At 43.6% G+C, this 22,917-nt stretch overlaps 1 non-coding gene across 1 annotated transcript; it reads right to left on the bottom strand.

The window, feature by feature from the left end:
- Nucleotides 1-22,774: 22,774 nt before the first annotated feature.
- Nucleotides 22,775-22,846, bottom strand: Trnaq-cug (transfer RNA glutamine (anticodon CUG)). Its single transcript has one exon. It is a non-coding gene; the product is annotated as a tRNA-Gln (tRNA).
- Nucleotides 22,847-22,917: the final 71 nt, after the last annotated feature.

Raw genomic sequence — 22,917 nt, 5'->3', positions numbered from 1 at the left:
AGACCAGGCTGGCCTCGAACTCAGAAATCTGCCTGCCTCTGCCTCCCAAGTGCTGGGATTAAAGGTGTGCGCCACCACTGCCCAGCGCTAATCCTTTTTATTCCTTCATAGTCAACAGTCATTTGAGATGGAGGTAGAAACAGAGTGTGTTTTTAAAAAATGGTAGAAGATAATTTTGTGAAAATAAAGAAATACTGAAAATTATAATTTCTCATTAAATTCTTATAATTTAGCACCACAAGGCAATTTTACAGCTGCCTATTGAAATGTCCCCATCTTTTCATCTTAATTTCTAACACTTACCACTGGCTGTCCGGCCCTCCTCCAGCTCCTTGTGTCTCCCCAATGCTTCCTGGTGTCCTTGCTTTTGACCCCACTTTTTCTTTTACAGTTCCGTTTCTTCCTGAGTGCATCCTTTAACAGATCTTTTAGCAAGGACTTATAAAAGTGAGCAAACCTACCCTTAGTGTGTCTGGAAATGTCTAAGTGAGAGTGTGGAAGAGCCCAGTGTTAGGCTACTGTCTCCCTTTAGAGTTGGATAGCCCTCTGTTGGCTGTGGGCCTATTGTCCATGGGAAGTCAGTCAAACAGTCGGCCTGCCATTCTTTGGGGACAATCTTTGTCATCCTCCTGGTGATTTTGAGGTCCCACAACTTTATTTCTGTGTGTCTAAGTGAGGGTGTGTTACTTTATCTGCTTGGGAAGGTAGGCTTTTTTCAACTGGAAAATCAGGTCTTACAGCATTTTGATGGAGTGGTGGTGGCCAGATGGCTAATCAGATAGAGGGCCTTGCCACCGATCCTGGTAATCTGAGTTTGATTCCCAGGCCCCATATGATGGAAGGAGAGAGCCTTCTCCCATACATTGTCCTCTGATCTCTACACATACATTGTGAGAGATGCAGCTCCACACATACTCATACACATACACACAAGTAAATGTAAATAAATAAATGTAAACTCTGTTTTAAAATGAAACAAAAACTGGACAGTGGTAGTGTGTACCTTTAATGCAAGCGCTTGGGAGGCAGAAGCAGGCAAATCCCTGTGAGCTCGGGACCAGCCTGGTCTACAGAGCAAGTCCCAGAACAGCCAGGGCTACACAGAGTAACCCTGTCTTGGAGAACAGAAAGAGAGAAAGAAAGAAAGAAAGAAAGAAAGAAAGAAAGAAAGAAAGAAAGAAAGAAAGAAAGAAAGAAAGGAAAAAAGAAAGAAAGGAAAAAAGAGAGAGAGAGAAAGAAAGAGAAAAAGACAGAAAGGAAAAAAGAGAAAGAAAGAGAGAAAGAGAGAGAGAGAAAAAGAAAGAAAGAAAGAAAGAAAGAAAGAAAGAAAGAAAGAAAGAAAGAAAGAAAGAAAGAAAGAAAGAAAGAAAGAGCGATCGAGCAAGCAGGGCAGTGGTGGCGCACGCCTTTAATCCCAGCACTTGGGAGGCAGAGGCAGGCAGATTTCTGAGTATGAGGTCAGGCTGGTCTACAGAGTGAGTTCCAGGACAGCCAGGGCTACACAGAGAAACCCTGTCCCAGAAAAACAAAACAAAACAAACAAAGAAAAAAGAAAAGAAAAAGAAAAGAAAGAAGAACAAAACCCAAACCTTTTCCATTTCTGTATCTGGTTGTGCTTTGCTGAGATTGGGTCTCAGGACCAAACTGGCTCCAACCTGATTCTCAGCTAAGGATGACCTTGAACTCATTTCCTGGTCCTTCTGCCTCCAACTCAGTTCTTTACATAGTTGCCCCAAGGTGACTATTCCTTGAACATTCTTAAGTAACTTCTTTAAAAATCTCTTTGCATTGTTCTGTTATCTCGCTTGTGGGGAGTGAGTTTTTCCACAGTCCTTCCTGCCTCTTTATCTTATCTGTTATTTCTTTGTGTGCTTTCCATTCTTTACTTTGAGCTTATCTGAGGCAGGATTGTTTTCTACAAAGGGCTATGGATTTTTAAGGTACAATCTTTTTTTTTTTTTTTTTTTTTTTTTTGGTTTTTCGAGACAGGGTTTCTCTGTGTAGCCCTGGCTGTCCTGGAACTCACTCTGTAGACCGGCTGGCCTCGAACTCAGAAATCCGCCTGCCTCTGCCTCCTGAGTGCAGGGATTAAAGGCGTGCGCCACCACGCCCGGCTTTAAGGTACAATCTTAAGAGCCCAACTTCAGTGCAATTACGACTTTTCCTAATTAAGAAGAAGATTTTGAGTTTGTTTGTGACAAAGACTGATTATCCTGAAACTCAAAGTCCTCCAGTCACAGCTTCGGGATGCTGGCAATGCATGTGTGACTACCATTACAGGACAGGAAGAGTTTTGGGGGGTTTTGTTTTAATTAAAGTTAACATTTGTCTCTGTTGTGTGTATGTGTGGGCACATGTATGTACCCCAGAGAATGCATGGAGCATGGGGTGCAGCTTTCAGGAGTCCTTCCCATCCATCAGGTGGGTCCCTGGGACGGCATACAAGCTGTCACTTGTAAAAGAGCGGACACTTTTATTCATCGACCTTTTATTTTGAAATTTTAGTGCAAAAGTGTGTGTGCACATGTGGTATGTCTGATTAAGGATGTGTGAATATGAGCCAGGCGTGGTGGCACACACCTTTAATCCCAGCACTTGGGAGGCAGAAGCAGGCGGATTTCTGAGTTTGAGGCCAGCCTGGTCTACAGAGTGAGTTCCAGGACAGCCAAGGCTACACAGAGAAACCCTGTCTCAAAAAACAAAACAAAACAAAAAAAAAAAAAAAAAAGAAAGAAAGAAAAGAAAAGAAAAAAGAAAAGACAAAAGAAAAAAAAAGAATGTATGAATAGATTATCCTGTCATTAAAATTTTTAAACATTATTATTGCATATGCCTGATGTTTATTGTGGGTGTGTTTGCCTTGGTGTACGTGTGGAGAGCAGAGAACAGCCTTACAGAGTTGATTCTCTCCTATTTATGCATGGGTCCTGGGGATGGTACTCAGGTTGTCCAGTTGGCAGCAAGCGCCATTACCCTCTGAGCCATCCAAGGGCCTTGTTCTGTGTTTTATGTGGCATCGCATACAAGTAGATTAGTGGATCAGAGTCTGGAGGTTTAAAACCTCTCGTGTTTCTGAGCGCTTCAGTCCCACGTTTTCTTTTCAAAGCAGTGAACGTTCAGCTCCAATTTCCATTCCTTTGTGCTGTGAAAAGGAGTTTGTTGTTCTCAGTGAAATCAGCTGCACGATACTTGGGCGCTGTTTTCACGCCTCTGCTAGCTGTTGCTTCTCCTCCTCAGGGACGGAAGGCAGTGAGGCCTGAAGAATAGACTTCTTGTCTAAGCGGTACAGGCCTTATTGGAATGCACCACGAAGAATCTTCAAAAAACCGCACGATTCACTATTAGAGGGGAACCGGAAACTACTGCTTTCAAAAGAGATTTTAATGTACACCAATTTCATTATGACATTTTATGCATGAACACAGTGTATTTTGATCACATTCCCTTCATAATCCTCTTTTATCCCCCTCCTATTCGTGTTGAGTCTCTTCCTCCCAACTACACCCCCTTCATGTCTTTTTTTAAGTGACCCAATGAATTTCATGAGGGTTGCTTACATTATGTGTAAGAGGTTATTTACAGGAACATGAGCACCTAACCAGTGGCTAGAACATACACATACACACACACACACATACACAGAGTATAATTTTTTTAAAAAAATATTTACTTAATTCTATCTTATTTTATTTTATGTGTGAGAGTGTTTTGGCTGCACGTATATCTATGTGCCACAAGTATGCCTGGTGCCCAAGGAAGCCAGAAGAGGTGTCAGATCCCCTGGAACTAGAGTTAGACAGTTGAGAAACACCATGTGGGTGCTGGGAATCGAATCTGGGTCCTCTGGAAGAGCAGCCAGAGATCTTAACCACTGAGACATCTCACCAGATTTATAAGAAAAATTTAAAAAATATCAATAAATGTTAATGATTGTTGTTAGTTACTTTTAAGGATGATAGCATTGTAGATAAATGTTGGATTTAATGAGTCATATTATTATCTCTTACTAATTTTATAGTCCAGATAGGGTTTCTCTGTGTAGCCCTGGCTGTCCTGGAAGTTGACTCTGTAGACCAGGCTGGCCTTGAACTCAGAAATTCCCCTGCCTCCTGAAATTAAATGTGTGAGCAACCATGCATGGCTTTTTTTTTTTTCATTTATTGTGTGTAGTTTTGGGGACACAGCCTTATAATCCTAATCAGGCTTCAAATTCACTATGTAGCCTAACGCTCCCAAGCCTCTGCCTTCGCCTTCCAAGTTTGGATTGCAGGTGTGCATCACATACACCACCACACCACCACACCACACCACCACACCACCACACCACCACACCACACCACACCACACCACCACACCACCACACCACCACACCACCACACCACCACACCACCACACCACCACACCACCACACCACACCACACCACACCACCACACCACCACACCACCACACCACCACACCACCACACCACCACACCACCACACCACCACACCACACCACCACACCATCACACCACCACACCACACCACACCACACCACCACACCACCACACCACCACACCACACCACCACACCACCACACCACCACACCACACCACACCACACCACACCACACCACACCACACCACACCACCACACCACCACACCACACCACCACACCACCACACCACACCACCACACCACACCACACCACACCACACCACCACACCACCACACCACCACACCACCACACCACACCACCACACCACCACACCACCACACCACCACACCACCACACCACACCACCACACCTGGCCCTCTTCTCATTTTATAAAAATAATGTGGCAACGGGCTGGAGAGATGGCTCAGAACTGGAGCATTGGATGCTCTTCCAGAGGACCTGGATTCCATTCTCAGCACTGTCTGTAACTCCTTCTCTGATGTCTTCTTCTAATATTTCAGGATGGCAAGCACAAAGTGATGTACATACATTAAAAATACTCAGGCCGGGCAGTGGTGGGGCACGCCTTTAATCTCAGCACCTGGGAGAAAGAGGCAGGCAGATTTCTGGGTTTGAGGCCAGCCTGATCTACAAAGTGAGTTCCAGGACAGCCAGGGCTATACAGAGAAACCCTGTCTTGAAACAAACAAACAAACAAAACCCCAAACAAACAAACAAACAAAAACCCCCACATACCCGGGTTGGTGAGATGTCTCAGTGGTTAAGATCTCTGGCTGCTCTTCCAGAGGACCCAGATTCGATTCCCAGCACCCACATGGTGTTTCTTAACTGTCTAACTCTAGTTCCAGGGGATCTGACACCTCTTCTGGCTTCCTTGGGCACCAGGCATACTTGTGGTAGACAGATATATGTGCAGCCAAAACACTCTCACACATAAAATAAAAGTAAGATAAAGTTAAGTAAATATTAAAAAAAAATTATAACTCTGCTCTTTCAGAGGTCCTGAGTTCAATTCCCAGCAACCACATGGTGGCTCACAACCATCTAGAGTGAGATCTGATGCCTGGAGCAAGTGGGGTCGGAGCAAGAGAAAGAAAGGGAAAAAAAAAGTACTCATATACATTCAATAAATAGATAAATAAATAAATATTTAAAAAGAAAGTAAAAGGCTAGCCTGGCAAGGTGGTGCCTGTCTCTAATAACAGAACCCAGGAAGTAGTGGTAATGGCAGGTGGATCTCCATAAATTGAAGCCAAGCCTGGTCTACATAGCAATTTCTAGAAATCTAGTCAGGATTACACAGTGAGACCCTGTCTCGAACAAACAGAAGAGTGTGTGCTGCCCACTCTTCCAGTCTATCAGCTGGACTTTCTTAAGCCCTGACTCTAGCAAGTCACCTCCAGTTTCTCCTTCATCCTTTGGATTGTCTCATATCTCCGCTCCCCTTTTCAGAGCCAAACTTAGCCAATTTCAAAGCACCCCCAGATGATGTGCTGGGGCCCAGATCCTGGATCTTCTCCATCTCAGAATTTTATACTGAGTAAAAGTCCTCTGAGTGACGCTTTCCTCACCTGCACGTTTGGTCTCAATGGAGCTTGCCTGGGAGAGCCCAGCATGGAGGAATGCAAACATCTAGAACTACAACAGTCCTGTGCTGTAGGCCTTGTACATGATAAACCTGTGACCCAGCTACCGGAGAGAAAAGTTAAAAGAGCAGAGACTCATGTAGGCTCCACGACAGCCATCTTTTCCACTTGTTCTCTCACCCTAAGCCAACCTTCTTGGTCTCTTTGTCTCCATGCTCCTCCACCGCATGGCTGGGTCCTGCTGCTGCTGTTATGATCAACTCCCATGATGCATCTCATGACCAGGGCTTGTAGTTGTATTCCCTGCTCCCCACTTTCATCTCCAAATAAGGCTTATTTTCCCACAGGTAGTTTTGAGCCAATTCCATTCCCAGTCCACTGTCTTCTCTTTTCCTTAATAATTTGGGCCACCAGGCCCAGGCTTGACCCTAAGAATGCCTACTTGTAACACTACAGAACCTCAGATGCCACTTATGGTAATAATAAGGACTCCCTGTTGCCATGTTTCTACAGGGGGCTGAGCACCAATGTGACCTCCTCTATTCTGAGCTTCCCTAAAGGGCTGAGAGGCAGGACGGACTGAAGACTGGAGACCGAAAAGAACGGAAGAGAAAAGGAGAGGCTAATCTGCCTCCCTGGCAACCTCTGACAAATGTGTCATTAGATGGAGAATTTCAAAATAAAATACATCCAAGCAGAGGTGTGGGGGTCAGAGTGAAACCCGCTAAAATGGTTGACATTGGAGAAGAGGCTAAAAACTGCTTTGAGATTCAGGGCTGTTAAGTAAGACATGGTTTTTATAGATGTTTGTCATACGGCATATGTATGGTGTGATGAAACACCATGACCAAGAGCAACATGTAGAAGGAGAAGTTTATTTTGGTTTATAATCCCTGAGAGGCAGTCCATGGTGGCAGGGGAGGCAGAGTGTGACAGCAGGAGCAGAGAGAATGAAGAAGTGAGCCAAGGCTATGCAGTCTCAAAGCCCTCCTTCAGTGACAGTCTGCATCCTAAGAGTTCCAAAACCTTCCCCAACAGTGCCACCAGATGGGGACCACACATTTAAATACGCAACTGAGGGCCATGCCTCACTCAAACCACCACATCATTATACAAATATGGTGAATCCAACCATGTTAGACTGGGATGTATCTGATAAGCCGTGAAATCTTAACTGAGTTCTACCATTTAAGTTTCTATGTATGTTGGTAGTGTTTCATGAGGCTGGATGATGGCTCAGTGAAGAGCACTTGCTGCGTTTGCAGAGGATCTAGCCTGCATGTGACAGCTTACAATCATTGTCTGTAATGATCCAGTGTCCTCTTCTGGCTTCCATGGGCATTGGGCATACATAGGTGCAGGGAGGCACTCACATACATAAAACAAACATAACGTTTTTAAAGAGAAAGTTATCCTAAGCCCTGTGAAATAGCATATACATAAAGGCTTACAATATAAATAAAAAATATGCCAACCATTAGGTGTAATGCTCAAACCTACCTTTAAAATCTCTTGCCCTAGCTGGGCAGTGGTGGCGCATGCCTTTAATCCCAGCACTTGGGAGGCAGAGTCAGGCAGATTTCTGAGTTCGAGGCCAGCCTGGTCTACAAAGTGAGTTCCAGGACAGTCAGGGCTATACAGAGAAACCCTGTCTTGAAAAACCAAAAAAATTAAAAAATTAAAAAAATTTAAAAATCTCTTGCCCTTTGGCTGTAGGGAATGTGGTTATTGTTAGCTTCTAGTGGCTCATGACTTTAGGATACACCTTGGCATTCTGATAAGACACTAAGAATTGTACAGTTCAAAAGGATAAATTGTATGTTAAGTGAAGTATATCTCAATAAAGCTATTGGGGGGTGTTTGTGTGCAGTGTATGCATGTGTGCACATGTATGCAGCTGTGCTTTCCATGCAGGTACCTGTGGGTGCCAGACGCTGACGTTGGGTGTCTTCACCAATTGCTTCTCTGCTTATTTTCCAACACAGGATCACTCGCTGAAATGGAAGGCAAATAAGTAAGATATGTGGCTTTTGAGAGAGACTTTTCTAAGAAATTATTATTTAGAGAAATTTTATTATCTATTGAGAAAAAAAGTTGACTAGAGAATTCAGTAGGATGACTAAGGGATGAGCTGGAGAGATGGCACAGTGACTGTGAGCACTCGACAGTCTTGGAGAAGACCTTGGAGTTTGGCTCCCAGTGTCTGCATGGAGGCTCACAACCATCTGTAACTCCAGTTCCAGTGAGGCCCTCTCCTGACCTCTTTGGGCACCAGGCATTCACATGGTGCACGTACATAGATGTAGGCAAGACCTTCATCTATAGAAGATAATCTGAAACAATTTTTAAATCTTAAATACAATATTTAGTAATAAACCTCTGTAGGCAGCACAGCTTCTCATCTACCCCTGCAATCGGCCTTCACTGCCAGCTTCGGAATACTTGGGATTTTGAGTTGAATTATGTATGCCTTTGTCTTCCTCAGACTATAAGTGAAAAAAAATGAATGAAAAATTTAATGGTTACTACTGAAATATTTATAGGTAGAAGGAGATGATATCTGGGATTTGTTTCAAAAAGCAACGGGCAGGACAAGTAGCTGAGTGCGGGTGCCACGGGCTTGGCCACATGTTTGTGGTTTGGTGGGTTGGCTGTGACACAGGCTCATTATTTTATTCTGCCTACTATGCTATATTTAAATTTGCTGAGTCAGGTGGTGCACACTTATAATCCTAGCACTAGGGAGGCAGAGACAGGCAGATCTGAGTCTGTGGCCAACTTAGGCTACATAGCAAGTTCCAGGTGAGCTAAGGCTACACCATGAGACCCTGTCTCAAAAACAAAAACAAAAACAAAAAAAACAAAACCAACAAACTAACCAAATTAATTAAATATGCCGCAATAAAGTGTTGTGTTTTTGTTTAAACTGGCTGATTGCAAGTCCTTAAAAAGCTGTATGTCTGACACAGCCATGGTGAAGCATGTGCTAATCTCAGTCTTCGAGGAATTGGAGAATCAGAAGCTTAAAGCTATCTTTGATTACACAGCAAGTTCAAAGCTACATGAGACCCTGTCTCAAAAGAACAACAGCAATATCAATATGTGTATTCCTTCTGTATCTTTCAGTAAATCAATACCTTTTTTAATGAGTATGTGATGCTCACAGAGACCAGAAGAGGGAGTTGTACCCCTGGAACTGGGGTTACAGGTGGTTGGGGTGCTAGGAACTGAACTCAGGTCCTCTGGAAGAACAACAAGTGACTTAACCACTGAGCCATTTCTTCAGCCCCCTTTTCTCTTTAAAAATAATAATTAATAATAAAATAACCATTATTTACCCGATAACCATTATTAAATATCAAATTATTAAATAATGGTTATATTATTTATAGCAATAATTAATAATATTATTATTTAATAATGGGATAACTACTTAGTATTAGTGTGTGTGTGTATGTTCATTTGTGCTTCCCCCAAAGATATATATATATATATATATATTTTTTTTTTTTGGTTTTTTCGAGACAGGGTTTCTCTGTATAGTCCTGGCTGTCCTGGAACTCACTTTGTAGACCAGGCTGGCCTCGAACTCAGAAATCCGCCTGCCTCTGCCTCCCGAGTGCCGGGATTAAAGGCGTGCGCCACCACGCCCGGCTTTTTTCTTTTTTTTCTTTTTTTTTTTTTTTTTGGTTAAGATATTTTTATGTAATGTATATTTTGGCTGGATAGATGGAGTTTAGCAGTTGAGAGAACACAGTGCTCCGGTAGAGGAACTGAGTTTGGTTCCCAGTGTTCGTATCAGGTGGTCACAACCTGTAATTCAAGCATCAGAGGATCCAACAGTCTCCTCTGAGCCTTAAGAGCACCTGCATTCACACTTGCACACACACACACTCACACATATACATACAATTATAAAAAAGGGTTTCATATATTTTAAAGATACTATCTACTAAAGTGTCTCTAAGACTGTGTCACATTGTTGAAACTGTGTGTGGAAAGGAAAGAAAGATATCAGGAAGTAGGGGAATATAAAATACAAAAAGGCCAAATAAAAAGTCATATGTAGTGGGGCACTGGTGGCGGTGGCACAGGCCTTTAATCCCAGCACTCGGGGGACAGAGGCAGGTAGATTTCTGAGTTTGAGGCCAGCCTGGTCTACAGAGTGAGTTTCAGGACAGCCAGGCTACACAGAGAAACCCTGTCTTGAAAAACAACAACAAAAAAAAAAAAAAAAAAAGGAAGGAAAGGAGATAGATAGATAGATAGATAGATAGATAGATAGATAGATAGATAGATAGATAGATAGACAGGTCATGTAGCCAAATGCTCAGAGGCAGAGAGGGTTTGTTGAGGGACTAACAAAAGATACATCAGTTTCCTTTAGTTCTCAGATTTCTCTGTGTTATGCCCTGTGTCTTAAAAGTTTTTTGAAGGCTGTTGTAGAACGTGGAGCTCTGAGCACAACAGCCTGAGAGCCTCACAATGGGGCCTGTGCACTGCTGACTGTACCTCACTGGAAGAAGGGATTGGCAGAGTCACTGAACTTTCTTCTGAGTTTCCAGCCACTCCTCCCAGCCACTGGTATGCAGTTCCATCCCAGTGTCATGGAGCTGAAGAACCGAGGGAAGTGGTAGAGTATATGGGCTGGAGGAGGTGACTTGAAGAGGGGTTCATCTATGCAGCTATGGGGAAGCCATCATCCATGCTGGGTAAAGATTTAACAGTGTGGCTGCTTTGGGGGTACCACCTTCCTGTGGTAAGCCTTCATCCGTGTGCTGTGAGCAAGGCTCAGTAAAGTCATTGGCCCCCAGGATGAACATTTGTGGACTTGAACTTTGGTTTGTTATTGAGACTTCATAAGGACAAAGCAGACATGATTTAAGTCTCTTCAGGAAGGAATTCTCACAAGGACATTATGTAAAATGGCATAAGCCAGATATAAAGGTAAAAATATCATATGATCTAATTTGTATGAGGTACCTAGAATCTGTCTAAGGCACAGGATAAACAGTAGAGTGGCGGTTGCCAGGATCTAGAGGGAGGGAAGGAGGAGGAGTTGGGTAGTGTGTACACAGCTTATTTTATAAGATGGGAAAGAACTATGGAAAATAGAATGCACAGTCTTAAAAAGTAGCTAAGAAACTGGGTGTCATGTTACACATCTGTAATCACAGTACCACGAAGACTGAGGCAGGAGGATGACAAGTCCAAGGTCATCCTGGACTACATAGGAAGGTGGAGGCCAGCCTGGGATATGTGAGACTGTTTTAGTTAGGGTTCCTCTTGCTTCAGCAAAACACCATGACCAAAAAGCAAGTTGGGGAGGAAAAGGTTTATCTGGTTTACACTTCCACAGCACTGTTCATCATCAAAGGAAGTCAGGAACACCATGAGATTCCAGAGGCAGGAGTTGAGGCAGAGGCCATGGTGGGGTGCTGTTTACGGGCTTGCTCAGCCTGCTTTCTTATAGAACCCAGGGCACCAGCCCAGGGTTGGTACCACCCACAATAGGCTGGGCCTCCCTCACTAATCATTAATTGAGAAAATGCTTTAGAGCTGGATTTCATGGAGGCCCTTCATTTTTTTGTTGTTGTTTTGTTTTTTGTTTTTTGTTGTTTTTCAAGACAGGGTTTCTCTGTATAGCCCTGGCTGTCCTGGAACTCACTTTGTAGACCAGGCTGGCGTCGAACTCAGAAATCCGCCTGCCTCTGCCTCCTGAGTGCAGGGATTAAAGGTGTACACCACCACGCCTAGCTTTTTTTTGGGGGTGGGGGTGGGGAGAGACCCTTCCTTATCTGAGATTACTTCCTCTCTGATGACTCCAGCTTTTGTCGAGTTGACAGGAAACTGGCCAGTAGAGAGAAGTACTTCAGCAACACAGCTGACAGACAGAGTACATACATGCTTAGCATACAAAAGCCCTGGGTTCTATCTGAAGAAAAGCTAAGATGGACAACATTTTTGTATATTTTACCATAATTTTAAAAATGTGAGTTGGTAAGATGTCTCTGCAAATAAAGGCTCTTGATGCTAAGCCTGATGTGGTGGTTTGAATGAGAAGTGCCCCCCTCAGCCGGGCATGGTGGCGCACGCCTTTAATCCCGGCACTTGGGAGGCAGAGGCAGGCGGATTTCTGAGTTCGAGGCCAGCCTGGTCTACAGAGTGAGTTCCAGGACAGCCAGGGCTACACAGAGAAACCCTGTCTCAAAAAAAAAAAAAAAAGTCCCCCCTCCCGCCCCTCCCCATACCCTCACCTATGTATTTAAACAGTTGGTCCCTGGTGGTGGTGGTGTTTGGGGAGGTTCCAGATCCATTTGGAGGTTGAGCCTCGCTGGAGGAAGTATGTCATTAGGGGATGGGCTTTGAGGGTTTATGACCTCACCCCATTTCCAACTAGCTCTTTCTGATTCCTGTGTGTGGTTGGAGATGTACTTTACCTTAGCTTCTTGATCCAGTCACCTGCTGCTATGCCTTCCCAACCACTGTGAACTATTATGGGACTAGAAGCCAAAATGAACTCTTTTTTTTTCCCAGAAGTTGTGTTTGGTCATGGTGTTTCATGACAACAACAAAAGCACTAATACATGAGGTAGCCTGATGGCGCTTGTGGCTGACTCCAGTGGGAGCCTGTTCCAGCTGTGGCTGTAGCTCTGGGCTGCTTCCTGTGGTGTATCACCCTCAAAGAATCATTCTGTAGTCCCTGGCCACTTGCTGATTGGACCATAGTGTGGCTATGGCTGTTCTGTTGACATCACATTCTATGTTGACTTTACTGGACGCTTGTTGGAGAAAAAAAATTGTCTCAATAACTGAGCATTTTAAAAATGTGGCCTGAGGGTATTAGGTTTCTGATAATGTAAGGGACAGTCAAGTACAGCAGACGTTTTTTCTGGTCTTACACCTTCTTAGTGTGCATTAATGTAGATTTTTATTTTATTTAAATATTGATTTTTATTACTTTTAGTTAGTGCATGCGTGTGTGTGTGTGTGTGTGTGTGTGTGTGTGGTGTGTATTCAGGTACCCATGGAAGCTGGAGTTACAGGTGGTTCTAAGCCACCAAACATGGGTTCTGGGAACTGAACCCTGGTCCTCTGGGAGAGCAGTGCATTGTCTTAATTACTAAGCCCTCTCTTCATCCCCATATTAATGTAGAACTTAAAATATGTATAATAATTTTGAACCTTGACTCTAATTCCATCTTATATAAGCATGAACTGTTTTCTGTGGCTTTAGTATAACCTAAACTTCTAGACATGGAACTGTGGGTAAGCTGAGAGAAAATGGCACTTGGTTGCTTTTGGCTTGTTTCCAAGAGTTAAGCACTCTTTCAGAAAACCAGATCTTCAGCCGCAGACACTTGTGGTGTTTGACTCATAGATTTGGCCTTGCGTGTTGCAATTCACACTGCATAATACAATTCACACTGCATATTTCAATGTCTCTGAAATCAGGACGTATCCTCTAATCAATGATGCTGCAAATTCTATGAAATACAATACTGGTGTGCTTGAAGCTGTCTCCTTAATTCCTTCCTTCCTTCCTTCCTTCCTTCCTTCCTTCCTTCCTTCCTTCCTTCCTTCCTTCTTCTCTGCCTTCCTTTTTGCCTTCCTCCTTTCTCTCCCTCCCCCTCCTCCTTCCCTCCCCTCCCTCTCCTTCTTCTTTTGAGACATGTTCTCATTGTTTAGACAAGGATGGCCTCAAATTCAGAGCTCTGCCTGCTTCCATCTTCTGAGTGCTGGGATTAACGCCTGGGCCACAATCCCAGACATCCTCCTCTGGATTCTTGTAAAAAATCTCCTGCCTCCTCCTTTATCCCTCTAAAATCTATTGTCCTTAGAGCAGCCACACCTTCCCTTTCGATATATAAATCAGATCACGTCACGCCCATGCTCGCTTGGCATCTGATGTTTTACTGTTCAGTTCTTTTATCTCCTCTGATCCATCTCCTACTTTTGCTTTTATTTATACTTCTGCCTCTAGCCTGCCTTCTGGCCCATGCACAGAGCACACATTTGATAGACAAACCTCTGCATAGAGTCCCTTTCTTTTAGTTAAAAAAATTATTACTATTGTTATGTTGTTATTGTTGTGTGTCTGTGTGCTCTTGCTCACACGGGTGCCTGCACCACAGCACTCTCGGGGAAGGAAGTTAGAGGATAGCTACCATGTGGTCAGGCTTTGGTAGTAAAGGCTAGGAGCTTTACCCACTGAGCTAGCTCATGGGCCCTTATGACTGAAGAGTCTTTGCACTGGCATTGCCTGGCCCTGGATACTTCCCCTCTGATACTCCACACGATGAGTTCCTTCTCCTCTTTCAGTATTTGCTCAAATTTTTTAGTGAGCTCTGCTTTGACCACTCTTTTGAGTATGACATATAGTCAGGGACACTACTATATAGCCCATGCTGGCTTAGACCTCACAATTCTTCTGCTTCTGCCTCTACAGTTGTGGGATTGCAGGTGTGTTGCACCACACCCAGCTTGACCACGTCACTTTAAACAGCAACCTGCTGCTTTCCTCTGGCTCCAAAGGTGTTCCCCTTCCTTGACTGTCCCCTCCACCCCCAACAATTTCCTCCTGATGTAATGCATAGTTTACTGCTAAAAACTTAGTGAGTTGTGAGACATTCATACACTGAGAAATTATTAACACAATCAGGACAATAAACATCCAGTAGCTACCTCTGAAACATCTCAATGCTTTTAATCTCTCTGGTCTTTCCTTGGCTGTCCCCAGACAACTACTGTGCTCTACCACTGTGGGTCTACTTGGATTCTGTAGACTCTTCCTATTTATTTTGATACAGGATCTCACTTGCTATGTCCAAAGTGAGATCCTCCTGCCTTAACCTGCTGCTGGGATTATTGGCATAAGCCACCATGTCCAACTGTAGGCTTTTGTTGTTTTGAGACAAGAGCTTCACAATGTAGCTCTGACTGGCCTGGAAGTTATATATACCAGGCTAGCTTTGAACTCAAAGAGATCTGCCTGCCTCTGCCTCCAGAGTGCTGAGATTAAAAGACATATGCCGTAACACCTAGGTTGTATACTGTGTGTGTGTGTGTGTGTGTGTGTGTGTGTGTGTGTGTGTGTGTGTGTGTGATGGTCGTGTGCCTTGGTTAGCTTCACTGGTCAACTTGACAGAGCCTAGAGTCATGTGAGAGGAGAGCCTCAGTTGAGGTATTGCCTGGATCAGGTTGGCCTGTGGACATGCCTGGAGGGATTGTCTTCATTGGCGTAGGAGGGCAAAGCCCATAGAGAGCAAAGCCATCCCTTGGCAAGTAATCCTTAACTGTATAAGAAAGCATCAGTGTAGGAGAGAGATCTAGCTGGGCAGAAGCGGGTTTTGAGCCAGTTAGCAGTAAGTAGCATTCTCCAGCTGAACGTCTTGGCTGTGAAATCAGTTTCTTGGTCAGAAGTAACACAGTCTAGAAGAGGAAACAAGTTTGCCTTTCAGTTTGTGTCTTGAGTTCCTGCCTTTAGTCCCCTCAATAATGGATGATGATCTGGAATTGTAAGCTGAAATAAATGCTTTTCTCCCCTAAGTTGCTTTTGGTAAGAGTGTTTTATCAGAGGCTGGGGAGAGCACTCAGTGGTTAAGAGGACCCGAGTTAGGTTCCCAGCACCCACACAGTGGCTCACAGCCATCTGCAGCTCCAGTTCCTGGGGATCAGGTCTCTCTTCTGAACTCCTTGGGGACTAGGCATACATGCAGAACTCAGACATACAGCCTGGCAAAACATTCATACGCATAAACTACATAATTCTGAAATAAAAAAGAGGCAACTGTTACAAAAGAAGCTCCATATTATTCTGATTTTTTTTTAAATATAGAAAAAGTAAGCTCGAGCTGCATAGTTTCAATAATAAACTGCTTATAATGGATGTATTTGAAGCTTTATATAGCTTTTACCAATGACTAGATTATCTTTTCTTTCTCTAGACTGGCTGGAACTCGAGTGATTATAATAATCCTCCACTTGAGGATTTTTCTGATCTTGCATTCAGCGTCACTTTATGTGATGGTTTGTATATTCTTGGACCAGGGAGTGGCACCATTTGGAGGTGTGGCCTTGTTGGAATAGGTGTGACCTGGTTGGAGTAGGTGTGTCACTGTGGGTCTGTGGGTGTGGGTTTAAGATCCTCACCCTAGTTGCCTAGAAGTCAGTCTTCCACTAGCAGCCTTTGGATGAAGATGTAGAACTCTCAGCTTTGCCTGCGCCATGCCTGCCTGGATGCTGCCATGCTCCCACCTTGATGATAATGGACTGAACCTCTGAACCTGTAAGCCAGCCCCAATTAAATGTTGTTTTTATAAGACTTGCCTTGGTCATGGTGTCTGTTCACAGCAGTAAAACCCTAACTAAGACACTTTATAATGCTCTCAGTAGAAAATATGAGAAATATAGAAGACACATTTTATCCCTTCGTGGGCCAGTGAGGTGACTCATCAGATAAAGATACCTGCACTAGACCTGAGCTGGATCCTTGGGACCCAAGAACCAAGTCCCATGGTTGTCCTCTGACTTCCACACCTGTGAGGTGGCAAGCACCTACATCCATCTATGCTAATAATCACCTGTACATGTGCACACACAAAATAAAAATGTAATAAAATTATTTCACCCTGTCATAAGCTCTGCTAACTCCTTTCTCTTTCATTTTTTTTTCTTGGTATGGTAGCACATACATGCCATCCCATTCTAGAGGACAAAACTAAAACAGGAGTTACAGGCTAGTCTGAGGCACAGGAAACCTTCTTTCAAAAAAGCTAAAAGAAACAATGGAGCCAGTGGGTGGTGGTGGTGGCCTTTAATCCCAGCACTTGGGAGGCAGAGGCAGGCAGATTTCTGAGTTCAAGGCCAGCCTGGTCTACAAAGTGAGTTCCAGGACAGCCAGGGCTATTACAGAGAAACCCTGTCTCGAGAAACAAAAACAAAAACAAAACAAAAAAACAAACCAAACAAAACAAAAAACAAGAAACAACGGAACAAAAAATACATCATACGTGACTGGAGAGATAATCGGTGGTTAAGAGCATGTCTTAGCCGGGGTTTCTATTCCTGTACAAAACATTATGACCAAGAAGCAAGTTTGGGGGGAAAGGGTTTATTCAGCTTACACTTTCATACTGCTGTTGATCACCAGAGGAAGTCAGGACTGGAACTCAAGCAGGTCAAAAAACAGGAGCTGATGCAGAAGCCATGGAGGAATGTTGCTTACTGGATTGCTTCCCCTGGCTTGCTCAGCCTGCTCTCTTATAGAACCCAAGACTACCAGCCCAGGGAGGGCACCACCCACAATGGGCCCTCCCCCCCTTGATCACTAACTGAGAAAATGCCTTACAGCTGGATCTTATGGAGGCATTTCCTCACCTGAAGCTCTTTTCTCTGTGGTAACCCCAGCTTGTGTCAAATTGACACACACAACCAGCCAATACAAACCACTTACTGCTCCTGCAGAGGACCTGCATTTTGATTCCTACCAGCCACGTAGGGTGGCTTACAATCTCTTATAACTCAGCTCCAGAAGGTACAGTAACCTCTTCTCAACTCAATGGGCACCTGCACTTGTATACACACACACACACACACACACACACACACACACACACACTCACACTTTAAAATTAAAAGAGTTATTTTTATTGATTTTATGCAAATGACTATTTTTGCCAGCATGCATATCTATGCACCACAAAGACCAGAAGAGGGCATTTGATGTCCTAGAACTGGAGTTACAGAGGGTTGTCAGGACTTACAGAGGATTGTGAACAGCCATATTGGTGCTGGGAATTGAACCCTGGTGGCTCAAAGGTTAAAAAGCAGCAATGATCCTAAACAATGAGCATCTCTCCAGCCCCTAAACATGAAAGAATTAAAAAGCAAAACAAACAAACAAACAAACAAAAAAAAATAAAGGAAACTAGATAGAATACATAAAAAGATTCTTCACATCAATAAGAAAAGATAACTCGATCTGAAAATGGACAAATGACAAATGGCTAGGCAATTTACCGAACTCATAAATAGATAATGAATATAAGGGGAATGAATATCACTAGTTACCATAGAAGTGATGATCTGGGGGATGGGCACAGATGGAAAATATTGCTAGGATTCAGTGTTGGTGCCTGGCAAGCAGCTGCTGGCACTGCTTTACAGCTCAATGCTGGCATTACATCTGCCTTAGTCCCCTCGTTCTCTTGGGACTAAGTCCCCCACATCTGTAGAGACTGCATCCTGTTTATAGCTGGAGGATAGGGCCAAAGGGCAGCCCCTGCCTCTCTTATTAACAAAACCCTTGGTTCTGGTTTTCACATCATTAAAGTTGTCTCACATGGCTGCTCTTAACAGGATAGTTGGGAAAACAAATAATTACTTTTTCAAGGTTCTGTAGGGAGATAGGAAAGAGGGGAAAAAAGAGTTAGAAACAAGTTTTAGAGTCTAGGGTTGTAGCTCAATTTGTAGAGGGCTTGTCTAGTATGCACAAAGCCCAGGTTCAGTCACCACATAGAACAGGGTACAGTGACCAAGTGTAATCCCAGATGTCTAAGGTCATTGACTATATCCCAAGTGCAGCACTAGTCCGAGCTATGTGAGATCTTGGATAAATGAAAGAATAAGCAAGTTTAATTTGATAAACCTTCAGTATCTTGTTTTTCCTGATTACAGGTAAGAGAGTAAGGATGATTGCACAAGCTAGGATACATTTTATAAGAGAAACCATTCAGATAATTGGTTATATCTGTCTGGATTTGTACAGAATGACTTTTAAGATGGGAAGTATAACTAACCAGTTATCTCTGGGGTCTGGAGAGGAACTGAAATAGTGGAGGGATGTTAAGGCTTTACTCTATACTTCTAATATTCACTTTAAGAATAAACTCCTGGGGCCAGGCGGTGGTGGCGCACTCCTTTAGTCCCAGCACTTGGGAGGCAGAGGCAAGCGGATTTCTGAGTTCAAGGCCAGCCTGGTTCTCAGAGTGAGTTCCAGGCCAGCCAGAGCTACACAGAGAAACCCTGTCTCAAAAACAAACAAACAAACACACAAGAATAAAGTCCTTGGCTGGAGAGATGGCTCAGAGGTTAAGAGCACTGGTTGCTCTTCCAGAGGTCCTGAGTTCAATTTCCAGCAACCACATGGTGGCTCACAACCATCTGTAATGGGATCTGATGTCCTCTTCTGGTGTGTCTGAAGACAGTTACAGTGTACTCACATAAATAAAGTTAATAAATACATCTTTAAAAGAAACAATAAAGTCCCACAGGCAGAGATCTTGTCTCAAACAAAGTAAACAAACAAACAAATGAACAAACAAAAGTTACACAACAACAGCGACAAAAACTCCAATAAAGTCCCAGAGCTCAGCCTGCTCACATCCTCATCATGCTGCTCTTCCACGGGACCCGAGTTCGCCTCTTATCTCTCTCCTCTGTCCAGGGATCTATTCTGCACTCCTCCAGATTATTGAAAAGCTGGTAACTAACCCATGGGAATATTTTTTGTGACCTGGTGAGTATGGGAACTGTCTTGTTAATATATATGTATTATATATTTTGTGGTTTATTATATACATATGTGTGCATATATATATATATATACATATATATCACATATGCCACATATATGGTTTACTTTATTTTTTAATATTATGTGCATGAACATGTTCGTTTGTATGACATGCCCATGCAGGCCAGAAGAGAGTGACAAATCCCCTGGAGCCGGAGTTGCAGTAGGATGTCAGCCATTCGACCTGGGTGCTGGGAATGGAACTCCCATCATGTGAGCCATTTCTCTAGCCCCATAATGCTTTAACAGTTAATACACATTTCTTCAGAGGTGCCTGTTTATAGACCTAAGATGCCCACGAGCAGGGGACTCTCTAGGATGGGAGATAACGTGTAGCTCTCAGTGTAGTTGGTCATGCAAGTTTCTGTTGAGAAACAGTGTTGTCCTGCCCAGGAATTCACATTGAGAAATAATGATGTCAGGGAAAATGTGCTCAAGCCTTCTGGCAGTGTCCCTGACCTTGCTTCACACACACCAACAATCACGTTTCTTCCTCACTTCCCCAAACGAGCTTCCAGCCTTGCCTTTTCCCTCTTGGTGCCCAATTCCTAAGTTTCCCATTCCTGGCCCTGTCTGGTCTCCTCGGTCTAAGCAGCACCGAGACTGTCTGATGATAATCTTTGGTCACATATATGTACCTTAAAAACTTGTGGCTGTTCAAGCCATATACACACCTCTCCTAGTTTGAATGACTGTCACCTGTACACTGCTGTGGTTTGAACTGCTTAATCAAACTAGCTTACGCTGAGTTTGAACTGCTGATCCTCTTGCCTCCATTTCCTGGATGCTGGTATTTCAGGCACGTGCCGCCATACCTGGCACTCTATCCCTTTGTCCTGGTGGAGAAAGTACTGAAAATGACATGGTAGTTGTTTTCTATGCAAGCCAAAATTAATTGTCGTGAACTTGGAGAGTTAAATTAATGCCTTGCTGGGCTAACACCAATAACATCAAGGTATAGAAAAGGCTGTGTTTCTTCTTTGGGAAGAACTTCTATTGGTTCCTTTTTTTCCTCCCAGTTTCTAGAAGCCTCTGGATTACGGGGATCATGGCTACTTCCCTCCATCTTCAGAGCTGCCAGGGACTGATTTTCACCATATCATATGGTCTTCCCTCCCCCACCCCCCAAATAGGGTGTCCAGTAGCCAGGTGACCTTGAACTCCTGATCCTCCCATCTCCTCTCAAGGACTGCAATTGTAGCCATGCGCTCCTACACAAGGCTCCTGAGACAAGATAGAACTGGACAGTTATGAGGCAGTAGGGCCGCCACTCTAGAGTCTGATTGAACTCTCTCTCTCTCTCTCTCTCTCTCTCCAATAATGAACAATTCCAATGCAATTAACATTTGCTGTGAAGGTTGCCAATGTGGAGACAGCATTCTTTATTACTGTTATTGTAGAGAGAATGTAGATTTATTAAGGGAAAGTAAAAAAAGAAAGTAAGAAAGAGAAAGTAAGAATGCTTCCTCCTTTAAAAAATTTAAAACTATATCTTTATTTAATGTGTGTATATGTTGTGGAAGTCAGAGGGCAACAGTGAGGAGTCATGTCTCTCCTCCTTTGTAGGTCTCTGGAATTGAACTCAGCCCTTCAGGCCTGGTGGCAGGTGCCTTTACCTGCTGAGCTATCAGGAACAGGCACATACCACCTCTGAGACAGGATCTCCACAGACCGGCCTAGAACTTGCAATCTTTCTGCCTCTACTTCATGAGTGCTGGGACCACAGGTGCTGCCATTCCCAGCTGTAGGAATGACCTTTTTTGTGCTGTGTTTTTCCTGTTTTGTAACCCTGGCTGCCCTTGAACTCACAGAGGCATTTGCCTCTTCCTTCCAAGTAGGATTTAAAGCATGTGTAAGCACACCTGGCCTAGGGACGGCTTTTAAAACATGACAGGTATTAGAGAGAATGTTAAAACAGCAATGAGCTATTCTTAAGGACGAAGCCTTGATGATTAAGTGTGGCCACCCTTCTCCCCATCTCAGAAACAGGGCTAGAGTTTTGTTTACAGTAAAAACACCCCAGGTTCCCCTGCAACCCTTCTTTGTGACCTTGGATGTTACCCCATCAGTTAAGTTTCTATTCACCAAGTAGGAGCCGCCCTGTGATCTCAGATTCCTCAGAAACTCTAGTCCTCTCTGAGGCGATCCCAGACATGTTCTTGGCCACACCTTTCTTTCTGAGACCCTCACTTCCTTTTAAGTATATAGCTTAGAATCTATATTAAAATCTCTTCTAATAAAGTCTGATTGTCTCACATATTGGCTCATCCTGAAATGTTTTGCTGCAGCAAAGTCAAGAATCAGTTTTTCTCTGAATCCAGGTCCCTAATAGATAAGGGAACTCCTCAGACTGCTGGTGGCTGTCTGGAAGAACATCTCGTCTCTGCTGACAATCCTCCTTCCAACTTTGGAAAGACCTTAAGGACAACCCTGAGCTTATTCAGATAATAAAAAAATAACATCTCTGCTTATGGTCAGTTGATTAGCAATTTGAATTCCATCTGTAGGCTGAATCCCCTTTTCCATGACCAAACATCTGTTTCCCAGGAATTATTAGATGACTATGCCTCTGTGTGGACGGAGGTGGAGATGGGAGGGGGCAGAGGAGGACAGCAGGGCCAGCCTGAGCTATATTCTGGGGTACAGAGGGGAGAGTGAAACCACCTTAAACAACAAGAACAAAATTAGAGGAGATGCTGTGGCAAATTTCTTGAGTCTTAACACTGATATTCGCTAACATTGGAATTGCCATTCTTCTTGTGTTAAAATCTATTTAATCGGGCTTAGCTCGAAGGCCAGAAAATAGGATTCAAGATCTTGAATCTTTATGAGGAAGGGTGGGCGAAGTTCTCTTAATGACATCTGGAGATAGTGTGAGAGATTTCTGGAGAGATTGAGTGGGTGAGGAGTGCCTATCCTTAACTGAAGCTGAGGGTATAAAATTCCAGCAAAAGGAATCAAGTAACAAACTTTCTCCAAGGCTAAGAAAAATCTAAGAGTTCAATAAGTCTCCATGAAGATTAGATACTACTGAATTGACAAGATTGATTAGCGTAGTCTTCATAGGTAAAGGCTACGTGTGGTTCAATCCAAGAGCAGATATAACAAGGTTATTCTATTATTCAGTATGAGCTAAAGAATACAGTCAATATGAGAAAAAAAAATAAGGGAAGCAGGTTCCACCGAGATTTGAACTCGGATCGCTGGATTCAGAGTCCAGAGTGCTAACCATTACACCATGGAACCGGCACAGGGACAGCAGTGCCTTCGGGTCTCTAATGCTCACAAAACTCCGCCCCCAACCGGAAGCCAGATAT

Source organism: Mus caroli, unplaced genomic scaffold (genome assembly GCF_978045245.1).
Source record: "Mus caroli unplaced genomic scaffold, Mus_caroli_1 scaffold_11, whole genome shotgun sequence".
NCBI classification, from domain to species: domain Eukaryota; kingdom Metazoa; phylum Chordata; class Mammalia; order Rodentia; family Muridae; genus Mus; species Mus caroli.
Note: the sequence above shows the minus strand (reverse complement) of the source record. Positions and strands in the feature narration are given on the sequence as shown.